Source organism: Apteryx mantelli, chromosome 9 (genome assembly GCF_036417845.1).
Source record: "Apteryx mantelli isolate bAptMan1 chromosome 9, bAptMan1.hap1, whole genome shotgun sequence".
Taxonomy (NCBI): domain Eukaryota; kingdom Metazoa; phylum Chordata; class Aves; order Apterygiformes; family Apterygidae; genus Apteryx; species Apteryx mantelli.
The window spans coordinates 1,895,656-1,908,434 of NC_089986.1; the positions used below are offsets into that span (position 1 = coordinate 1,895,656).

General features: G+C 43.6%; 1 protein-coding gene across 1 annotated transcript in view; it reads right to left on the minus strand.

The window, feature by feature from the left end:
- Nucleotides 1-12,356, minus strand: part of PLCH1 (phospholipase C eta 1) — a 94,169-nt gene extending 81,813 nt beyond the window's left edge. Inside the window, exon 1 of the mRNA XM_067301550.1 lies at nucleotides 12,296-12,356. The gene's annotated coding sequence lies outside the window, so the exon portion shown is untranslated. The remainder of the gene's footprint in view (nucleotides 1-12,295) is intronic.
- Between the last annotated feature and the right edge of the window lie 423 nt (nucleotides 12,357-12,779).

The window sequence follows — 12,779 nt, forward strand, 5'->3', positions numbered from 1 at the left end:
TCCACATGATGGCCAAACCCACCAGCCTGTCACCTCTGTCAGTCACCACGCACTTCTCAGCTGATTTACAACTCACTAATCCAGGAAAAAGCAGGCCATTTCTAGAGGGCTGACAAGCTGAATTAGCTCAGAGAAGGTCCGAGAATATCAGCACTGAAGGGGTCATATCCTGTGACCTGGAAGAGAGAAGGGAGCAGACCTCTAGACTTCTCCCTTTCCTCCCCAGCAAGCTGCTGGACTAGCTCAGCTACTCAGGAACATCCCAGCCAGGTAGCATTTCAGGCAGCATGTGACAGTGTTTTCTCCTGAAGGAGAAGCAACCAGGATGTGGCTGAAGCCAACAGCTAGGTAAAAAAGTGCAAAGTGATGTTTCTAGATTATCAGTGCAACAATTAGAGGACTGATAAGCAAGTGTTAATCTGATTTCTAAGGTGTTCCCCTTACAGATTTTGTGAGGAGGCTGTTCTATTGCAAATGTGAGATTTCTCTCCTTCTGTTGCTTCTATAGGGAAGAGAGATGGTCTGAATGATCTATTATAGGCATGAACTGATAAAGTTTCTTTGTTTTGCTCCATCTTAAAGCCACCACAATCTCCACTACAGTGGGTGCTTTGGGTATGGCAGATGTATTGTTTATAAAAAAGGCATATTTTACTAACATTTGGAACACTAAGCAGTAATTACCCATTACCCCTGCCAGATTTCATCATCTACATTTCTTGGACTTTTGCCCTTGCCAGCCATGAGCTTTTATTATTGCTTGCCAGAACAAAGACCACTCTTCTAGCGTTAATTAGTAAGGCACAAGCTGTTAGAATTATTCCTAAACTTTGAAAATACCTACCACCTTGGTCTAGCCTACTGATAGTCTTATCACATCAGGCTAGAAAAAAAATACAAATAGCACTATGTTTTAATTGAGAAAATTGTATCAAATATTCATCACTAAGAATTTACGTGGAAGAAAAAACTCCTTATCTCCTGCCCAGCTCCCACACAGAATTCAAGTCATGGGGGGATTCATGGGGAAAACATTGCTATTGATATAAGTAGTTCCTCTGAAAGAAACTCTTCACCCCCATCCCCTTTCACGGCCCATGCTGATACAATACTCTCTTGTTCTTAGCACAAAGGGTTCTCCCACACTAGTGGTTGCTCTTAGAACAAAGGTTCTCCCTGGCACCGCAGAGATGAAGGCAGAATCCTAAAGTGGCTACATCAGCTGACACAAATATTCTGTAAGAAAGCCTCCATGAGAAACACCAGCAGTTATTTGGATGATCCTCAAAGTTACTTACTTTCAAGCTTTAAGACAGCCCAGTCAGGATCAGGCTCTACTGTATTGCACAAAGAACAAACTTTGGGACCAAAACCATTTTGAAAGAACACACACTTAACAGCTTAACTGTACACAAACATGTACCATTTCAACACTGATATAGCAGAAAAAGTACAACAACTTCTCTCCTGTTGATGCCATAGATCAGAATGAGTGGTAATACTTGTATAGCTTCTTTTATACAAATAGAATAAGCTATTTGAGTAGAAAAAGCCAGTAAACAATTATGTTCAAATAGAAAAGGATTGTATTACCATTCTGGCAAAAAGCTACCTAAATCCTAACAGATGCAAGTGTAAGTTCACAACTGTTTCTGTAGTTACTGATGATGCAACCTTCAGAAGCAGAGTTGAAAGCAATGCTAACTCATCTGCTGTGCAGGGTGTTCAGCCGAGGGGTGCCACCCTCCCATGGCAAGCAGAATTCCTGCAGGTTCGAGTCTGAGCCCAGCATAAAGCTATTCAGTCCAAGAGGTAAAGCGACTGTCACCTCACCACGTCACTGCAGAGATGCTACTGCAGCATGGCAAGAATCCATCTACGTTAGATTTATATACAAAGTATTAGCACCCAAGTTAAGTAACAGAGTCTATTATGTGGTCTGTAGAAATACGGGAGCTCAAAAGAGCTGCTTCTATTTTAGCTTTTAATTTCCATTAAATACGTCAGCTGGGTTATGCTAGCATTTTGAATACTGTGCTCCATAAGAGAAGTCCTTCCAAAGAGGACAACATTAGCTATGATAAGTGCTAAACTGTACTTTACAAAAGTGTTATTATTGGAAGTAAACTGATTTTGCTCAAAGTTCAATGGGACCTGTCTCATCTATACAAAAAGTTATTCTGTTATGCATACACAAACATACATGCACATGTATGTAGATACATATGTGAATGAGAAAAAATCATTTTTGTTTGTTGCCAACATAGTAGCTAAATTCTTCACAAGGAGAATTTTGCTATATGCATGTTTTATGAAGTTATTTGATTTCAAAAGTTGCAAAGCTAAATATATATATACACACACATTTTTGAATTTAACAGAAGATGCATATGCTCTGTCTAGGTTGTGATAGATGCCTCTTATTACAATAGGCTTAACACCAAGAACGTAACACCTAACTCTTCCCTGGTTCCACAGTATTCTGCGATTTCTCCTCTCACACAAAGAAACATGTTTTAGTGAGTGGTGCAGAGAAACAGGAATTCATTCTAGGGAATCACAATGCACTATTATACCAGCAGCTGGAGGGAGAGCAGACCACTGGAGCGAAACATTTTCTCAACTCAGGCTGACTGTTATGGTCAGCAAAAACTATTTCAGAAAGTAGTAGCATAATCTAAATATTTAGCTGCAATATTTAACCTGGACACTGTTCAGGTCCCTAATGTGAAGGGGGTATTAAGCACATGTCCATTTAGCACCAGAGGGAGACTCTGTTCGAAGCCTGTGCCTAGCTCTCTGGAGAATTCTTAAAACAGATTAATTGGCAGTTAAGTGAGCAGTAGACAGAGTGGAGAGATTGCTAATCTCATTTTTCCTGAGTTGCCCTCTCCCCTCCTTGTTTCTGAAGCACTTCTATAGATAACATTGTGAAGTCGATCAGATAGTATGAATGGCTCCTACTATCAGGACAGATACTGTAGCTCACCACTACCTCCCTCTGCCAAAACCACAGCTCCAGTTTCAAAGCTCATTGTCCCAGTACCCACTCAGTGAACATATTTATTTTTGTGAATCGTACTTTCCAAATAAATAAATAAATAAAATAAAAAAATCTCCTTAGCGCAAAATGCTATATGGTTAAAAAAAATTGCAAGAAGTTCTGCCAAAATTAGAAAACTTCATATGACTGGCAATTCTTTCTTCCCCAGAAGATGAAGACTAGAAAATGCTGAATATTCAGAGGAATCCGTATTTTTGGAAGCTTGCTGCTGTTTCAAGTATCTGTTACTGGCAAATTTTACAAAGAAAATAGTTCAAAGATATACTGGAAGCCACAAGTGGCATAAATAAAAACAGAAGGTATAATGGAGAGGAAACAAAAAAAAAAAGAGAGAGAGAGAGAGGAATAGGTTAGAGATGCGAAGAGCTATGCAGAGTCAAGCAAAGGACGCACTAAGTGTGTGACTGGAAATAACACTGTATTCATTCCAGATATGGCCAGAGAGCACTCTTACCAGCATTACAGACATCTGTATGGGAGGTGGAAAAGACCATCTGTCTGGCACTAAGCAGCAGGAATATTCTGTCCAGAGAGAAACACTGATCTTTAATCTGGCAGCTGTGATTGTGGCAGAGGCACCCAGAATCTCTGCTAACCACATCACATGCACCCAGTTAGCTTCCAGTTACTGCAAGCAGGCCAGGGAGGGTGGGAGGGGAGCCACCAAATCAGAGTAGAAATACTTTGCACTTTTATTGGCAAATTTCAAAGTAGTATTCAAAAACTAAACAATTGAGCTTCACAACATATCTACATATATTATATACATTATTAGAGCAACAGTCCAGAGATTCAGCCCTTTGTTACAATCATATTATGAAATGACAGATATTGAAAAGAGGGAGCAAAGTCATTTGCACTTCTGCCTAGGCTACAACATACAACCAGGAAAGTTTATATGCTGTAGGACTCCTCCTGCATTCGTTTATCAGCAGCCATGGACATGAATGTCTTCCCAGGCTTAACAGTGAAACATACACACACAAAAAAATCTCCCATTTTCAGTCCATCTTTTTACTAACTAAAGAAAGTATCAACAAATCCTCTGGTGGAACAACCTTCAAGCTTTCACACAGAGACCAACTGCTGCATGCCAGAGGCTGTATTTTTTTTTTTTTAAACAGTATCTGCAAAACAAAGCAACTATCAAATGAAAAGGTTAGTCACAGTTAGACCAGAAAAACAAAATCCCCCAAAGAAAAAAAAAATCCTAACATGACAATTTTTCATGAGACACCCCCAAGCTTGGGCTTCTTTCTCATTTCACTAAGCCACTAACAGTCACTACAATATTGCTCAGCTTTTAATCTGGTCTCAATTGATGCAGATTTAGATTTAAATGCCATAAAAACCCAGACTTTAAGGGTTCCACACATCATCTGTGCAAACCTCCACTTTAATCAGCAATAAATATCTACATTAATCAAAGTAACTTCTGTAAACATTGCTAAAGTGACACCTATAGAACAAGTGCAAGGTATCTATTACCACATCAGAAAAGAGATTCATAGTGCTGATATGAAAAGAATTTTGCCCACAAATTGGCATTGCTCTTGTAATTAAAAAATAGATATAGATATAAACTATTTTACAAATATATGTATACTTCCTAGAATTTAAAGTATCTTGTGGTACAAACAAAAAAGTGAAAAAATACCAACAAAGTTGCACACATTTTTCAACAGCAAGTATTTATCTATAAATAGCACCAGCAGAAGAAAATATTGCTAATATTTGGTAATAGAAGGTAAAAATATCTAGTATCTGATCCTTCTCTTATTCCTCTAGGAATTGATTGGGATTAATAAAATAAGAGATTTTTGTTTTGGTTATTTTTCTGCCAGATCAGTTCCCTAATCTAATTTGCTATGAGGCCACCAAAACAGCTGTGCTGGCACAACAATGCTGGCAGCAGAGGTGTCCAAGCTGCTTAAGCCAGCGTAGTAGAAAAGAAAAGCTTCCTGTGGATTTCACTGGGACCAATCAGAAACTGTTGGAAGTCAAAGTTGTCTATCCAAGGGGAAAAGGTCACAAGAGAGTATGGGTTTAGGATACAGATCTTACATACAGATGCTGCACTTGCATACTGTTTAGGCATGTGAAGTTACCTGATAATGCAGAGATTTTTTTTTTTTAATGGTGTTTTGGTTATTTCTCCATCAAAGCATTAAACACATTTTTGCAAGATGAAGACAGATTCTGATGCCAATTTGCTTTCTTAAGTATTAGTGTTTCAAAGAGCTGTATCCAAATCTTTGTTAATTTTGCAGCAATTAGCAATCAGCAAACCAAAGTATCATCATTATTATCATCACTTGTTGCCTTCTGCCATCGGTATTACCACATCAGACCACAGCTCTTCATCATCCCCTTACTAGCTCAATCCCTTGTCTCAGTCCCAGCGCTCTCTCGGGGTACTCGGGAAACGGCACCTGACTGCACAGAGCCAGTGCCATGGATGCAAAAAGCAGCCAGCTGTGGCTGCTCCCATGCACCTCAAGGTGCATGCCTCCCAGATATTGCACGTGCCGATAGGAGAGAGTCAGCCTAACCCTAATAGCATCTAATCTGGACCAACCTAGAGGACTGAAGTCCACAATCTGCTCCATCAGCTGCCCTTTCGGGTTTCAGAAGAGGAGTAAGTACAGCTCTGCTATACTGCATCACTCGTGATGTTCAGCTCCCAAGTTACCCAGGTCCCACTCCTCCCCCCCATTCAGCCCACCCAAGGCAGGCAGGAGGCCAGTCAAGTTGTAGTGGCCAATATAATGGACATCTTTCTGATCTGTCCTGCCCACAGCTAACAAACAGCAAAGCCCAGTCTTCCCATGGCTGTTAATGCTGACGGAACTTTTGTTTCAAGTCATTTCTCTGCTCTTTCTGGGAAGTCATGAAAAGCATGCGTCAGCACAAGTAGCTGCTGAGGAAGGCATTAGAAAGGATTTGAACTGACTCCCCATGGCAACAGACCCTGAAAGGGAATTAGCATTTGCTACCCATTCCTCAAGAAGCCTAGATGGAATTTGTTTTTCCTCTCATTTAAGGAATTATTTCCAGGATGGCAGCACGCTGCTGCCTCTATCGCTTAGCAGGCATTGCCTCAGAGGACACCTGCCTCACACTCTGCTTTCAGCAGAACAGTTGTCCCAGCAGACATGAAATTGATAAATAGGAGTAAATGTGCACGGAAATTTCCTTACAAAGCATTCCAGTCCTCTGCATACCTTTCAGTTGCTTTTGCTAGCTCTCCGTACACAAAGTTGCCAGATAATCCAGATCTCTTGTTGGTTTTGCTACTCAAAGGTTTTCAAACTCCACAGAGATGTTCAATGCAATAGTCTTTCTACAGTGAAGTTCTTTCTATAGAGAGAACTCACTTCTCCACAACTGGTAATGCTATTTTTGTTCATCTACAGTGCATCTTCAGATTCTGTAGCCTTGTATATTTTCTCCAACTTCTTCCATGGGACAAACACCACCACTCCCTTCAAAGTGGGCGGTGGAATGCAAAGCAAGCCCAGAACTGTCAGCTTTAAGAGCCATCCATGCCAATAGTTTGTGCATCTGTACTGCACCTGAAATCACCTTCTGGCCTCTTTCTTTGAACAGGCAATAATGCAAGGGATTTCCCTAAGCACAAAAGCATAGTAAACCCATCCTCCTGGAAGGAAGACTGCTATTGCTGACACAGTCACTAGTTTTTGTTTGACTTCCGATATTGGGAGGAGAGAATCTGCCAAAGAGAAGCAACAGACAAGTGCTTTTTTTTTTTTTTTTTAATCTGGATGCTATATTCCCAGTGAAGTTCAGGCACCAGGGGCCAGGCAGCCATCCTGCCTTCTTACACCCCTTTCTGGGATTCCTCTTAGGTGCAAAGCATCTTCAAGAGCTTGTAGTCATAACTAGAACTGATTCAGTCACAAAAGTATTTCAGAAGTGCCCTGGCAAAGGACAGACAGGTCTGTACTTGGGTACAGCATGGTTCCTCCTTCCCTCCATGATGCCATACGTCAAACACTATTCCTCAGAGTTTTTGGTTCTTGATACCTCACAGGAAGGCAGAAAAACCCTTCTGCTAAATTATTTCAGTACCACAAAACTTGAAAGTTTTTCATGTGATAACTAGATACTATAACTGCAGTGGAAACTACATTCTCTGAAGGTACTGTGGCTTTCCAAAACTATCAGTGCATTTTAACTGGTATCAGTGGAGCCCGTTATAGCCTCTAATGCCCCATAAGGGGCAGAAGAATTCTAGCCCCCCACCAGGCCAGAAACACGTTACATGCAGCAGAGCAATGAAAGATCACCATCCCATACAAACTGCCAGTTACCACTCTTTTTATAGATTTTCCCACACTCAGAAAACATGACTAAACTATATGAAATCTTTCCACTTTCAGCATCAGAAAACCACTAAAAGCAAATCAGAATTTTGCATTAGCAAAGTATTCTGTGCAAAACTCTTATTACATTATAATGCATGTCCAAAAAAAAGCTGCCATTCCACACTACTAAATCTGGTGGTACGGATATTGAGCAGGCAACCAAGGGTGAACCATCAGAAGCGTCAGCAGGAGAGGAAGAGATCTCTGGTCATTCAAGAACACACCCAGCACTGCTTTTAGCTGAAGCACTGGTTAACACTGCTTTGCCCTGTATGCCTCTTTATAGAGTAAAATGTAAAAGGCAAGTGAATCTCTCGCAGAGATTCAACACAGCAAGCATTTCACTCAACAGCTGTTAAAAACCCTCACACCCTTAAGAGCTTCTGAAAATACCTGGCACAGACTTTCAGATCTTTTCTCAGCAGCAAAATGGTGCATTAAAGCCATGAAATCATGGAGATGAACATGGTGTATAACCTTACCTTGTTCTCACTGATCATTATTTTGGAATCCTCATCTGTTTCCAGAAATTAAGATAAATATTTCTATCCTGTAGGTGTTTTTTCAGCTTTAAAAAGAACCTGTCTTCCTCAACAGGCCAGCAGAAACACACCCTGTAAAAGACAGGTGGTAAACAGCACACAAGACCTTGCTTGAGAGCATCCATCTCTCACCAGGAGGACTAAATATTTGGTAATTTGGACATGTTAGTAATTCTCAGACACACTGCTAATATGATGAGACCCTACTATTTGAAACAGGCAACACTGCTTCAGCTATTTCTGAACTTACAACTATAGCTATAATTTATGAAACCCTGGCTGCTGCTCTGCTGCAGCATGGCACAACTCAAACAGTTTGATAAAATATAAAGATAAAAATAAGGTGCCTGAAGGGGGTTATGCCAACACCGCCATGTACATGTTTTGTGTGATATTTAGCTACTTACTGACTGAGATGCAGTCCCCCAGGGAACAGATGCTTCACACCATAACAAGACCCTTTGCATTTGTCATCAACTGATACAGTTGGTATTCAACAACATTATTCTTCATTTTTTTTTGCGAGGGCCACTGCCAAGTTTGCTGTGAATCAATCTGCCAGTCACCCACAGATAGAACTGAGCCCAAGCAAAGAATAAAGACTACAGGCAACATGTTCACGCTCAGCAATGCCCATTTTAGATCTGAGCAGTTAGAGCTGACACAGCCAGTGGTACTCCATCTCAGCCACACGTTTGGTCATGCTCGGTGTGCATGGGTAAATGAACTTTGTGTCATTCCCAGTAAATCAAGTCTAATGGAGTGTGGACTACTTCACATAACAGCTTGTCTCCACTTGAAATTTCTTGCAAGTAACCTTGGGTTATTTCAAGTTGAAGAGACTCGCACAGACACCTTTTGCTGAGAATGATGCACTGCTTTAGTGCACATGACCAAACCCATTTGAAGCAGGTTTACATTGCTCACCAGTGGGCCTGAGCCGCAAGAGGGGCACGAGCTGCACTCCCAGCATTGCATGCCTGGCTTTTTCTAGCACTGCAACAGGTGCCTTCCTCCTCCTCTCAGCAGCTCTGCCCACCTCTCTTGCACACACCTTACACTCCTTACTCCCACAGCCTTTGTGGGAGTCTTAGAACTCCCTTTGTGGGAGTTATTTATCACCTTCTGGATCTCCCATCCTGCCTTTCAGTGTCCAAAATGTACACACTAAATCACTCTACAGCTACTCAGGTACAACTAGACAGCGCTTCCATAACACCAAACAACCAGGAAAATATTTCTTAAGTCAGGAAAGCAGAAGGCAAGCTCAGACCTCTAGAGTGGCTGGAAGAAAAAGAACAACAGAAAAAACCCTCCTGGCAATTTGATCAGTCTGCACTAACGTTGGTGAGCCCCAGCAGTGCTCCACAGGGAGCACCTTCTGCTTCTGGACTTGGAAGCAAAGACAGATGTATCCTTAGCACAGCTCAAACCCCAGGGGTTCGAAGCAATTCATCTCGCAGCACTGCTCAGCCCTGCTCTGTGGCCTGAGGGAAATGCACTTTTCTGATGGCTCTAACACTCCTCCACAGTGCAATAGCCATGATGATTGCCCAGAACACGCTCTGCATCCTACTGTACCAAGAGGAAAACACCATAACTCTGTGTGTATAAAACACCTTCACTCATTCCAACACATTCAAGTGAATTTGAAGTACTAATAAGCGAAGCTTCTGCAAAATCCCGCAAGGCAATTATGCACTGCGGTCTTACTCCCCCTGAAGGCTCTGGCAATAAAATCTGTCCTATCCAAGGTAATACAGGAGATTTCTAAAAGACCTGCAAACAGACCTCTGCCTTCAGAATTTGGATTTTGTTTTTTTGTTTGTTTTTTCTTAACTGCTAGACTTCCTTAAATGTAAGGAGAACTTTATAGTTGTGGCACTGCTTTGCCATCTAAGTTATCAGTTAAACTAGATCAGGTCTTGGGGGGCATCTCAAAAAAACAAACAAATGATGCCCCCCAAATGCTTATTCAAGTTTCATTAAAGGAAAAGTTTTTTTATTAATAGAAAGATCACTTTGTAGATCCAACAAAAAATATTCAGCTTCTGTGTAAAACCTTTCTGGAAATAGGGGAAAGCTAAATATTGAATAGAGGACTAAATCTGGAGGTAAATACTACTGCACACAAAACAAATTTTGTCCTGTATTTTGCTGCTCATCGTGAAACTGTTTTACTGTTATGGGTATTTCTTGACAATGTTTTAAATGACAGATTGACTCAGGCAAAACTGGGATCTGTTCATAGCGGGTGGCCTCTCCTTTGCTTCTATGGGGTGAAAATTTTATTTCCCTTTAGGAACGCTGGTGATATTGATCAAAGTCATTGTGGGACACCCGCCTTAAGGGGTGAGAGGACAGAAGCAGTAAATCAATTCCCTAGGCAACCTCCCAAGCTGAGCCACTATTGTTAAAATAATGAGCTGTGCACCACTTGATCCAAAACCACCAGCTGATCCCCATTTTTATAGACAACAGCATAAAACCAGAAAGTGTTCTGCAACCAGACCCATTTTTAATGAATTGTGTATATTCAACTGATAAAACATTTTGCTGTAACAGCCTACTTAAAAAAATAATAAAAAAATAAATAAAACAAGAAAATGCATCTTTCAGAGCTGGGGGGGGAAGGAAAACAAAGAAACTCCCTTATTTCAGGGAGCTACTGTTTAAAGAAGCAGGAAAATATTTAACAGTGTGCACTCTGCTGTCTCTCACCTCCTGAAAGTCTACATTTTTTTTAGTATATCATGATATCTTTATTCTTTAACTTAGGTATACGATTGCAGGACTGGATCCTTTCTATCTTTTCGGTAGATGTTGTTTGCAGGTATTCTTTCTCATTTCAGAACAACAGACACCTGAATCATTTTCTTTCATTTTCTCTAAGTTTTGCAATATACTGGCCAGAAGTCCCAAGGACAAGTAAATCAGGAGAGCCCATGGAAAACAGGTGAACATTGTACCTTATAACTTTGGAGTTAAGACACACTTTAAACAAAGAGCCTATGACTAGTTCATCAGATAAGGCTTATATCTCTCTCCCTGGAATTTAATAACACTTCTGAAAACACTTTTTAGTCAGCTAGAATTAAGCAACTGGATGATTCTAGGAGCTTTAATTATAACAAAATATAGATGAAATATAAGTCTTTAACTGATTGTACTTTCTTTTTTTCTTGGGGGGGGGGGGAAGCTTAACGAGTAGAATTTTGCCCATAAAACACAGTGTTTTATGGACAATCCAGCAAGAGGCTGACCATTCTCAAATCCCACCGATTCCAGTTTCTTACAGGGCTGGGAACAAGCGTGCTATGCAAGTGTCACACTACAACACACTTCAGGTGATGTCTTCCACTCACCTCAGTGGGGTCAGGATTTTATTTTAAGTATCATTTAATACAACTTCTGGCCTAAATCTGAAAAAAGAAAAAATATTGAGCATTCTCATTTTTCTTTGTTTTTTAGCACTTTACAGAGTCAAGTGCTATATCTGTTCCAAAAACACCTTAAATAGTGTCTCACGAGCCAAGAGGACAGAAGTAACCTTCCCCACTACCGGAGACTAGAAAACCACCGAAAATTTCTTTCGTGATTCACTATATACCCAACAAAACGAATATAGCTAACACGAGTGCCGAAGAAATCCATCGTGACATCTTTTAATATCAGCTACACCTCGGAACACCGAATAAATAACTTGGTTGCCACTGATCCCGCAGGCGCTAGTTCACTTTCCCCCCCGTATTTCCTTCAGATCCGCTCCTGGGCGCTCCAGGAGCCCCTCACGGGGGACGAGCGCACCCGCCGCTGCGCACAGGCGCTCGGCAGCGGGACAGAAACTCACCGCTTCCCCGTAAACGGAGCGTGGCAAAGCCGCGCCGAGGTTCCCACCGACCGGGAGAGCCCCTCAGCCGCAAGGACAGCCGCACCTTGCGAACCCTCAGCTCGCGCTTTGGGTGTGAACGCTGAAAAGACGGTGTTCACAAGTAAAGGGGGAAAAAAGAGAAAAACAAAGTCGCAGTAAAAGTTTAAGAAGAGTCAGAAGCCCCGGTGCGAGTTACCAGCCCGCGTCCTTCGAGGGCCGGTTCCCCAAACGGGGCGAGATCGCGCGCCTTTGTCCGCGCCGCTGCGCGCCCCCCGCCCGCGGCCGGCCCCCGCGCCCGTGGCCGCTCGCCAGCGCCGAGCCCCTCCACGCGGGAGGAGACCCCCGAGCGCGAGGCAGGGCCGGTCCGGTCCGGTCCGGGCCGGTCCGGTCCCGCCCCGGCGCAGCGCAGCGCGGCCCCCTCGGCACTCACCGCGGAGCTGCGCGGCGCGGAGCGGGTCCTGCGCGGAACCCGCGGCTCAGCGCGCGCCGCCGCCGCAACCTGCGCTCCCGTTCAAACGCTCGGCGCTGCCTCCCCCGCCCCGCCCCGCCCTCCGCCGCCGGCCGCACGGGAAACCCGGAGCGGTGCGCCGCCGGGAGCGGAGCCTCCCGCCCGGCGGGCCGGCCGCGGGAGCGGGAAGGGGCCGCCGATCCAGCGCCGGGTGTTGCGGCAGCCCTCGCCGGGCTCGGGGCAACCTGCTCCATTGTGCGCCGGTTGCCCGCGGCGAGGCGGGCTGGCGGTGGCTGCTCCGCTCCGCAGCCGTGCCTCGCCCCTAGCCCTCACACAGTCCCCGGCGGCCCGGCCCGGCCCTGCCTGCGGGCGCCGCCTCTCCCGGCGGCGGCGGCGGGCCCCAGGCCCGCGGGAGGCGCCCCGGCGGCGCGGCCCCTCAGGGCGGCATCTTGGGTTTCACCTCCCG